Raw genomic sequence first — 12,148 nt, forward strand, 5'->3', positions numbered from 1 at the left:
GTAAGGTTTTCAATAACCATAGATAGAACTCAAATACTTGGAACTCAAGAACTTCAATGATACTACTCATTTCAAGAATGCTCAACTCAGAGGGTTCATGTGGAATTATGAGCATGAACTACTCACTCAAGGACTTAAATATACTTCTCATTTCAAGACTGTTCGACTTATAGGGTTCATGCGGAATTATGGGCATGAACAATTCAACTCAAAGACTTCATGGGTAACATGTAATAGTATCATGATTATAAATATAATCTCATAGGGGATTAGGAACTCAATACTTAGAACTTGGAGATACTGCTCCTCTCGAAGGTACTCAACTGATGAAGTTCATACGGAAGTTATAGACATGAACGACTCGACTCAAGGGTCGAAATATCAATAAGGAACTCATGTATACGACTCTTCTCATTCTTATACTTACTTCCTCAAAACTTAACTCAAATCGATGATGGATCTCAAAGGATTAACAATTGAACTCAAAGAATTTCTTGAACTCTACTCTTAACTCTCTTTTGAATGTGAATTATGAATTTAAGAGTTATGGTTCATGGTAGGAAGGATATCGTGATGATAAAGTGGACTCATGAATACATTCTCCTCATTCTCATACTCACTTGCTTGAGTCTTGAAACAAGTTATTTAAATTTGTAGAAGGTTATTCAAAGAAAACTCAAAGGGACTATCTCAAATGTTCGGAATAACTCTCAAGGCTTAACTCTTAACTCTACCTTGAATTTGGATTTATGGATTCAAGGTTATGATTCATGTTCATGGATGATTTCTAGATGTTTAAAAGTCATTTAGAGTAGTTAGAATCAATGGAAAGTGTTAGGACACTTTAGAATAACTTAAATAAGCTAAACGATGAAAAACCGGTGAAAAACGCCGATGCGGGAGCGTCCTTGGCGCGCCGCGCCAGGCCCCAATTTACTGGGGCTCGTTTCTGGCGCACTATTGGTGTGTCGCCCCAGCCTTCCTGGCGCAATGGAGGTGCGTCGCGCCAGCATTGCCCCAAGAAAAACTAATGAACTTTTCCTCTCGTTTTCTGACTTTAAATCGCTTTTAATCGATTTCTTTTCTCAAGTTTTCCTTAGATTCAATCACCCAACTTAAGTACTCACTAATCCACTCAAAACCATCACTTTAATCTCAAGATATCATCAAAACCTCAACAAAACAATATTTAGAATGAACTTCAAGAATACCTATCAAGAACTCAAATCCTTCAACTTTTTGAGAATGAAACTTTACTGAAAATAATGTGTTTGGCGTGTGGGTGAACAAACCCAACATTATGGAAGCTTACATACCTCTTAGGGATCAAACCCATGGCGACAATCCGTAACAACTCTCAAGAATTTCGACGAACGCTTCGATCCTTTCTCTTTTCTCCTCTTCTCTCTTCTTCTTTTCTCTTCTTGAACTCTCAACTAAAGCCCTAGGCATAAACTAGGATTATAAAACTGAACCCAATCATATTAGACCCCTAAAATATTACTAGAAATGAATTAAATCTGATTGGGTAAGGAAAAGACCAAAATACCCCTCTAAAATCTGGTTTTGACTTTCCTTATCTAGACAGCCCAACTTCAAATGGACATATCTCCATCATACGATATCGAAACTGAGAAAACTCGGTGACGTTGGAAAGATAATTCAAAGATCTTTCCTACAGTATCTGGTATCACACCTAAATCATCTTGAGATAGAAGTTATGGTCGTTTGAAGTCGACCCAAAACTCATACTTAGCTTAGCTTGCAAAATTTCAAATTTTACTATTTTCAATTTAATTCTTTTTGGAACTCAAGGTGCTACATCTAGTGACCTTAACACTTAAGAAATTTTTAATTCCTTGGTAAAATCTCATTCACTACTAAGAACGGTTCAAATCTCAATTCGAAAATTTTTTTGGGGTGTTACAGGTGTGTCTCTGGGATGAGAGTCATAGTCTATGAAGGTACTTCTATTTGTTGACACCCAATTTTGGCCTAACACTTTCAAAATTCATAACTTTTAAGTTTTATTTATTTAATAGTTCAAGATAAATTTTTTAAATTTTAAATAAGTTTATCGATAACTATCCTTATTTATCAAAATTTAGTATTTTTTATCAGTTAATTTTAAAATTGCATTTTTTACATGTCATTAGTTACATTCATTATATTTTTTAATATTCATTTTATTAATTAATTTTATTAATATCAATTTTGGTGTTTTTAATACTGTCTAGAAATACTATTAAATTAGGATAATAATTATATACACATATATTTTATTTAACCAACAATTTTGAGTCATAATCTCAAACTCACACAATTTGACCCCATTACATAATTATTTTCCTATTTAAGTTATTGATTAGGTCAAAAATTATGGGGGTTGGGGGTTGTGGGGTGGGGAATTATTTTTTTAGAGGTAAGAATTTTCTAAATGAAAAAACCTTAATTTTTTTTCCTCTCCCCTTTTCCTCCCTTAGGGCATCTTCAACCCAATCCTCTATTTTACTCTCAAAATATAGAATTTTCTATTTTTTCAAACAATCAACTCCAACCCAATTCTCTATTTTACTTACTAAAAATGAATCTTTTTCTCTCTCCTCAATATTATATTATTATTTCCATTTCATTCTTATTTTCTTATTTCATAATATAAATCATTTATTTCTTTTTTCCCAAATAATTACTTTATATAATTTTTAATGTGATATGAAATTATATTTTATTCTAAATTTTTAAATAACATAAATTGCAAGAAAATATAATATAATACATAAATTAGGGGACAAATTCAAATAAAAGTGACATACAATTACATAAACACTCAATTTTCAAAATTATTACGTTGCTCCCATAAATGCTCTATTATTGCATTACGGAGTTCAAAATGAGCATTTTTGTCCTTAATTTTTTTATGTCTAGCTAAAAATTGTTCAAATCGGAGATTTTCATCTACCACCATTTCTGTCGTTGGAGTTGGAGCCTCTACGACATTTTGAATTGGTACATTGAGATCACGTTCATCCTCAATTATTATTTGTGCAGTATAATACATGTAGTCATATATATCATGTAACACTTTCTTTCTCCAAAAACGTGATGGTCCTGCAATAATTGCGAAACGTGATTGCAAAACTCCGAATGCACGTTCAACATCTTTTCGGCACGATTCTTGTTTCATCGCAAAATATTTCTTCTTTTGGGAATGAGGATCACGAATAGTTTGAATAATTGTAGACCATTTAGAATATATACCATCAGCTAAGTAATAACCCATATCGTATTCTTTTCCTTGAATAACATAATGGGCGGGAGGTGCAATACCGCTAGCAAGATTGGAAAATAAATGTGACAACTCTAAAACATTAATAACGTTATTGGTGCCAGGCAAACCAAAATAAGCATGTCATATCCAAAGGTCCTAATCAGCAACAACTTCAAGAATAATTGTTGGTGATCCACTACGACCTGCGTATTGCCCAGCCCATGCCGTTGGACAATTTTTCCATTTCCAGTGCATGCAATCTAGACTACCTAACATTCCTGGGAAACCGCGCTGCTCACCAATGTGTAGAAGCGTCGCAACATCGTTAGGTGTTGGTGATCTCAAATATCACTCACCAAAAACCTTTACAGTAAAAACTATTAGTGATTCAAATGTTCGTGATTACCTGCAACGAGAACAACAACGAATACTTAGAAAAAAGAAATACGAACAATCACAATCGCAGTCACAACCGCAATCACAACCACAATCGCAACAATTCTCGAAATCATATCCTAAATTTTTTTTGAATAGTGTTAAATCTGAAAACAACCTACCGGATTTCTAAATTATTATTGTGATCAATTGATTATTATGTTATGTGTTGTGTTTTATCTTGTATTTAAATTATTATGTTATGTATTATATTGTATTGTTATCTTGTATTTAAATTATTATGTTATGAATTATATTGTATTGTTATCTTAAATTATTATGTTATGTATTGTATTGTTATCTTGTATTTAAATTATTATGTTATGAATTATATTGTATTGTTATCTTAAATTATTATGTTATGTATTGTATTGTTATCTTGTATTTAAATTATTATGTTATGAATTAAAAGTAATAAAAATAATAATAAAATAATAAAAAAAGTGAAATAGAGAGTGTGAATAGTAATTCTTCAAATTTGGAGCACTATTATTCAACTCTCTAAATTTGAAGAATAGAAGGTGATTTGGAGGCGGGTTAAAGTGCTCATTCTCTATTTTACTCTCTAAATATAGAGAATGGAGAGTAACATAGAGGTGAGTTGGATATGGTCTTAGCCTCAACCACCTCAAACCCCACCAGATCCCCACCTCCCTCTTCTTCATTTTTCTGGTGAAACTTTAACGGAATACAACCAGATAGAAGCACAAAACAACCTCTTTCTTCTACACTAGATCCACCCCAAATCCGCCAGAACACCACCAAAACAGACCCACCACGAGCTCACAGCCACCCATCACAACCCATTTTCCCCTTCTTGCTCGCTACCCCCAGATCAACGAACAGCAAAAAAATAAAGTACCACTACAAACCAGTCCTCAAACAGCAACTCCACCACTCCAAAACAACCCATTTTCCCCTTCTTGCTCGCTACCCCGAGACCAACCAACAACAAAAAAATAAAGTACCACTACAAACCAGTCCTCAAACAACAGCTCCACCACTCCAAAACAACCAGAAAATGCCATTTTCGGCAAGGAGCACGAAGCTCGAACAACAACAACCAAGCACGACTCCATCGTGATTCCAACACCGGTGAAATTTCCAGTGAGCCATCAGACTAACCAGACCCACATCGAAACCCATTGCAAACATCTGTTCAAACCAGAAATACAACAACTCAAACTCCGGTAACCCCTCTTTCACTTCGTTTTTCTTTTCAATTCCAGATCTGGCCGGAGGGGTTCAAACTCCGGCCAGCTCTATCTTTATATTTTTTTTTTCTCAAGTTCATATGCTTTTTATTGTTGATTCTTTCAAGTTTTGGGACTGATTTCTCTTTTTTCAGTGAGTTTTGTTTATAGTTTGGTATATAGCCTTTTGTTATTGTTTGCTTCGTCTCTATTTGATATTGTTGTTCTTCATGCACGTCTTCCCAGATTGTGTTTTGCTTTACCAGGATTATAATATTGTGATTTGTTTTAATATACTTTTTAAAAATAAAATAAAATAATGGATATCACTGTTTTTGTCTTTTTGTTAATGAACCCTTTTATATTTGGTTTAGTTGGTTAATTTTATTCATTGCACATTGTTTACCTATAGCTTTACATAAATCATGTTACTATTTAATTGTTGTTGTTGTTATTATTATTATTGTTTTTTTATTTATTTAGTTATGTTATTATAGTTTGATAGTTACATTGACGTGTGGTTATTATTATTTAGTTATTGTTTGGATGTTTCGTTACTTTTATATGGTTATAGTTTTGAATTGTTGTACTTGTCTTATATTATTTCTTGTTGGTTTCATACAAATTTATGTTAAAATTTTACTCCTTAATTGACCAATAAAAAAATCTCTCCGTCAGTTTTAGAGGCCTTCTCATTTTAAAAGACGAAAATTTAGTTTAAGTTCATATTTGTTAGAAATTGAAATTGATCGATGAAGAAATTACCGTCGATTTCCAAGGTCTCCCATGTTAATAAGACGGACTTTTATCTTTAAGTTATTATTTGAGTTATTCATTTTTATTTAGTACTAACACTTTTACTAAGTGTTTTTACAGATACACGGAGCTGCTTCCCATTGAAGCTATTTGAACCGAGTTCGAATTATAATTTTTATTTATTATTGTATATATTATTGTCGTTAAGCAAACTTATGCCTTTTCTTATTATTATTTTCTTTGTTTATTATATTTTTATATTTGTTTTTTATCTCCTCCTCAATTTGAAAAAATGAATTTAGTCGGGATCCACATTTGTGGATTTTGAAGAATGCCTAACACCTTTTCTTCGAAATAATTTGAACTCTTTACTTAGAATCTAATGGTTTCGTAGATTGTTTAATTGGTTTCCTAGTTTTTTCCTAAAATTAGGTGGCGATTTCTTTAAAACTCGTTTTTTCTTAAAATTCTTTTGAAATTGAGTTAATTAATTATTTTTTGAGTCACCGCGACGTTTCTCCTTATTTGAATAAAGTAGGGATGTAAACACTATCTTTTCCCCATATTACACGATGGAATAAGTTATCTCAGGATAACTTGTTCCCAACCAAATGACCCATTAAGTTATAGTTTAATGGTGTTTGATGGCTACTAACTATTGTTAAATTTTTAGATTATTAAATTTTATATAAATATATGTATTAAAAAGTTTGTAAGGGCAAATATTTATTTTTAAAAAGAAGATATAGACATGTGATCTATTAATATGGAGTCTTATTATATTACTAGATATAGGACCCCGTGCCAGCACGGGGCCCAATATATATATATTTTTTTAATTTTAATTTATGTCATATTATGGAATTTGAGAAGTTATTGAAATTTTTATATGATTTTAAAAATATTTTAAATTGTTAGCTATTGTGATTTGTAGTACTTTTTTTAACATAATTTTGAAAATAATATTTATTAATCTATTTGTTCTAATTTATGTGGCAGATGCATAATTTCAAATATTAACCCTTTTTTAAATGTCTCTTTAATATATTAAGTTGTTAATTATTGTATTTTATAGTACATTTTGAACCTAATTTTTTAATAATATATGTTATTTGCCATGTCCCAATTTATGTGGCATTAATTGATAGATTTGTTGGAGTCGAGAGATTTATTTTGTTAATTATTGTAATTTATAGTTTCTTTTTCGTCAATTTCAAACAATATATGTTGTTAATTGATAGATTTTTTGGAGTGGACTATTTTTTTATTAATTATTGTAATTTATAGTTTCTTTTTCGTCAATTTCAAACAATATATGTTGTTAATTGATAGAATAATTTTAATGTAATTTTTTTAAAAAAATATGTGTGACTCACTTAAATACTACATATTATATATTAATTACTATACTATAAATGACTTAAATACTCCATATTATCTATTACAATAATTAACAATTATTTGACACTTTAAATTCTATCAATGCCATATAAATTAGGATAAAAAACCTAACATATAATATTTAAATATATTTAAAAATAATATAAGTAATACTATACATTACAATAATTAACAGCTTCATTATTTAAAACTTATATACAAAATTTAATTGACTCTCTAAATTCTATTGGTACCACATAAAATGGATTATATGATAAACATATATTGTTTGAAATTGACGAAAAAGAAACTATAAATTACAATAATTAACAAAATAAATCTCTCGACTCCAACAAATCTATCAATTAATGCCACATAAATTGGGACATGGCAAATAACATATATTATTAAAAAATTAGGTTCAAAATGTACTATAAAATACAATAATTAACAACTTAATATATTAAAGAGACATATAAAAAATGGTTAATATTTGAAATTCTGCGTGTGCCACATAAATTAGAACAAACAGAGTAATAAATATTTTTTTCAAAATTATGTTAAAAAAAAGTACTACAAATCACAATAGCTAACAATTTAAAATATTTTTAAAATCATATAAAAATTTCAATAACTTCTCAAATTCCATAATATAACACTTAAATACTACATATTATATATTAATTATACTATACTATAAATGACTTAAATACTCCATATTATCTATTACAATAATTAACAATTATTTGACACTTTAAATTCTATCAATGCCATATAAATTAGGATAAAAAACCTAACATATAATATTTAAATATATTTAAAAATAATATAAGTAATACTATACATTACAATAATTAACAGCTTCATTATTTAAAACTTATATACAAAATTTAATTGACTCTCTAAATTCTATTGGTACCACATAAAATGGATTATATGATAAACATATATTGTTTGAAATTGACGAAAAAGAAACTATAAATTACAATAATTAACAAAATAAATCTCTCGACTCCAACAAATCTATCAATTAATGCCACATAAATTGGGACATGGCAAATAACATATATTATTAAAAAATTAGGTTCAAAATGTACTATAAAATACAATAATTAACAACTTAATATATTAAAGAGACATATAAAAAATGGTTAATATTTGAAATTCTGCATGTGCCACATAAATTAGAACAAATAGATTAATAAATATTATTTTCAAAATTATGTTAAAAAAAGTACTACAAATCACAATAGCTAACAATTTAAAATATTTTTAAAATCATATAAAAATTTCAATAACTTCTCAAATTCCATAATATAACACTTAAATACTACATATTATATATTAATTACTATACTATAAATGACTTAAATACTCCATATTATCTATTACAATAATTAACAATTATTTGACACTTTAAATTCTATCAATGCCATATAAATTAGGATAAAAAACCTAACATATAATATTTAAATATATTTAAAAATAATATAAGTAATACTATACATTACAATAATTAACAGCTTCATTATTTAAAACTTATATACAAAATTTAATTGAGTCTCTAAATTGTATTGGTACCACATAAAATGGATTATATGATAAACATATATTGTTTGAAATTGACGAAAAAGAAACTATAAATTACAATAATTAACAAAATAAATCTCTCGACTCCAACAAATCTATCAATTAATGCCACATAAATTGGGACATGGCAAATAACATATATTATTAAAAAAATATTTAAATAATTAAGCTGTTAATTATTATAATGTATAGTATTACTTATATTATTTGTAAATATATTTAAATATTATATGTTAGGTTTTTTATCCTAATTTATATGGCATTGATAGAATTTAAAGTGTCAAATAATTGTTAATTATTGTAATAGATAATATGGAGTATTTAAGTCATTTATAGTATAGTAATTAATATATAATATGTAGTATTTAAGTGTTATATTATGGAATTTGAGAAGTTATTGAAATTTTTATATGATTTTAAAAATATTTTAAATTCATAACTATATATTTCAATGTACAAGATTTTGATAAAATAAAATCTTTAAAGTTAAATTATAATGTTTTTGAAATTTAAATTATTAAAACATATATAATGATTTTATAGAAAAAATAATATCATATAAAATTAAATGAAAAGGATAATAAATTCAACTTTTACCATGATAAGGTTGAAAAATATTATTTAAGCGGAAGGAAGTGGGGCCCACTTGTATATTTTATATAGTAAGTATTGGACATTTGTAATGATTTAATTGGAACAATGGTAGTAAATCCTAGACTCTTCTAATATATAGTAATTATACTTTGTTTTTGAGCTATAGTTTGCTCATTTAGTAAGATTGTATAAGAGTAGAAGAAATTTTGATAACTTTAACAATTGTGACTTTTCATGTTGATGAAAAAAAAATACAACTTGAAATTCAAATTACATAATTAAATAAAATTTCAATTTTAAAAAACTAATTTAAAATCATGTTCAAACAAAATACTGATTTAAAATCGATTTCAAATCAGCAAAAGCCTCTCGATTCACTTCACATTAATACATTACTAAAGATAATGCAACAATCGATGGAGAAAAATCGACTGACGTAATCATCAATCCTAAAAATTGAGAGAAAATTGACCCAATTTGTCAATATTTTTTTAAAAAAAATGATGAACGGACGTCGGTTTTTTTCTGCAAAAAAAATGAATGATAATTATAATTTTTCTGAGAAAACCGATCTAGTCCCCTCGTTTTTTTTTTTTTTTTACAAAAATCAAGGGATTTCGTCGATTTTTTAAGGTAATTTTTTTTGTTGAAGTATAAATAAAAATGATAGAAAATCTTTCAACAAAGTCATTTGTGCTTGAGTGATAGAATTGTCCACAATCATAGAAAATATTTGATTGTTTCAAGTAACTACATTTTTTAATATTTTTGAAAAATCAACTCAGTCCGTTGATCAATTGTACCTCGGTTTTAACCGACCTTATCCTAAGATTTTTCTTTAAAAATGATCTTTTCTTTTGCTTTTTTCCCTATACCTAGCTTAATTCGTGATTTAATAAGGCTAGACTTAGATTTTTGAAGCCCATTTAAGGAAAAGATTTTTTAGCCCGGTCCGAATTAGTCTGTTGATTTGTGAGGCTTGATCAATATAGGTTGGGTCGGTCCGTGAGCTAAATAGAAAAATAATTAAGAAAATAATAATAATATAGAGTATTAAAAATAACATAAGTCCAAACTCAAAGTCTATTTAAACTTTTAAATATTAAAATTTAGAATCATCAACCGTGATGTATTTAGTATTTCTATTACTAATATATCATCAGAATAATTATTCAGCATTGGTGGACGTGTGTTCTAACCAAGTATAGAAATTGCGTCCATCATGAAAATATCCAAATACTTGTATTACTCAATACTGATTGCATGATTTTTCTCAAACTGATAATACTTTTTTGTGTACATTTAAATATTATATGTAGTTCTTCAATTTTTAATCAAAGTGATACAACAATTAAGCTAGGGAAAAAAAATCATTAGCTAAACCAAATGATATCCCATGGAGATCCTCCTTTCACTACCGAAGGAAAGATATTCAAAGTTATTACCATTAAAATATATAAAGTTGAGCTCAAATCTTTTAGGTTTATAATTTTTCTACGTCATTCTCATATTTTAGATCTCTTTCAATAGCCCATGCATTAATCATAACTTTTGTTTTTAAAGGAACAACGTAGCCTTTTATGTCTACTTCTTCCTTACATTCCTTTGGGAGCAAAACGGGTAATGGAGGATGGAATTTGAAAGTTTCTTTAATGACCAGCTTTAAGTATTTTAATTTTTTGACATTATTTTTATCAAAAGTTTCTTTTTCTCTGAAGGCATTTCTTACCTTAGCTTGAACTTTGAAGAGTACACTTGAATTTCTCATCATTTCCACCATGGCCGAATCAATTATTGTTGATGAAGTCTCTGTTCCTAACGCTTTTAACACTAAACGATTCTAATAGACATACTTTACGTATTTGTCTCCAGGAATTTTCGTAAGAGGGAAAGACAATATATGTCCCATTATAAAAGAGAATTTCGATAGCTAGAAGCTTGGGCCTAAATACAAAAGCGAGGTCATAAGTTTTTAGTACTTGTTTGACCATGTCAAGAGAAACAACGGTAACTAGAGAAACTTCACCTAATTAAAGGTGCATAATTTGTCCATATTTTTGGCCAAGTCTTTAAGTGCATGACGTGGAAGTTCACCAAACAAATAAAACATGCTTCCAATTAAAGGTAATCTTTGGTTTTGCTATTGGAATTCTTCCATTTAATTAACAAAAAGAGGGAAGACACAAAAAGGAAAAGGAAAAAGAAGTTGAAGAACTTCATATTTTAGAAGATGAAAGTAATGAAAATGAAGATGATTAATTGAATATTGTGTGGATAAATTAATTAGGAGATATGGTATAAATAATAATAATATTCTGGATAAGGTAAGATGTAAAGGAGACTCAATTGAATTTCCTTCTTTAAAATTGATAGTACATGCATTGGGCAGAAACTATTTTATAAGAGAAATTTTCATCATAGGAAATGATGTGAAACAAAAAAAAAAAGAAAAAAATCCTAAGTCTTATCAAATTATCTTTATTAAAGCCACTTTAATATCATTCGACTTGCATCTTTTTATTATGCAGATTCGGGTATTTAGGATTAGCTACAGGCGTTCCATTGAGATCACTTCATCTACTCTTCAACTTTTTGTGAGACCTCCCTACTTTCGGAGGACTCCATTTTTATTGCTCTATAGTAATAGGGTTTTGAAGTGTCGGGGTCTTGTCCTGACACCAATCTTTAGATAGTAGAGACTTCATGGACAGACATAGTTAGATGGTTTCCAATGTTTTTCTCAGATGTTTTATTAAACACTTACTATTTATATTATGTATTTTCAGACATTGTTTTAAAAGTTCTTCAAATGTTTTGAATGCTAATCTATTAAAGCTTCCGCATATTTTATTGTGTATGTGTCATAGTCAGCCAGGCCAAGGGTTCACTTAGAGACCAACAATGGTTCTTGAGTGTCGACCACGTTCAGTGT

At 28.4% G+C, this 12,148-nt stretch overlaps 1 pseudogene; it reads right to left on the minus strand.

The window, feature by feature from the left end:
* Window positions 1-10,525: 10,525 nt before the first annotated feature.
* On the minus strand, window positions 10,526-11,841 carry LOC102598165 (premnaspirodiene oxygenase-like; annotated as a pseudogene).
* Window positions 11,842-12,148: the final 307 nt, after the last annotated feature.

Source organism: Solanum tuberosum, unplaced genomic scaffold, assembly GCF_000226075.1.
Source record: "Solanum tuberosum cultivar DM 1-3 516 R44 unplaced genomic scaffold, SolTub_3.0 scf00889, whole genome shotgun sequence".
NCBI lineage: Eukaryota > Viridiplantae > Streptophyta > Magnoliopsida > Solanales > Solanaceae > Solanum > Solanum tuberosum.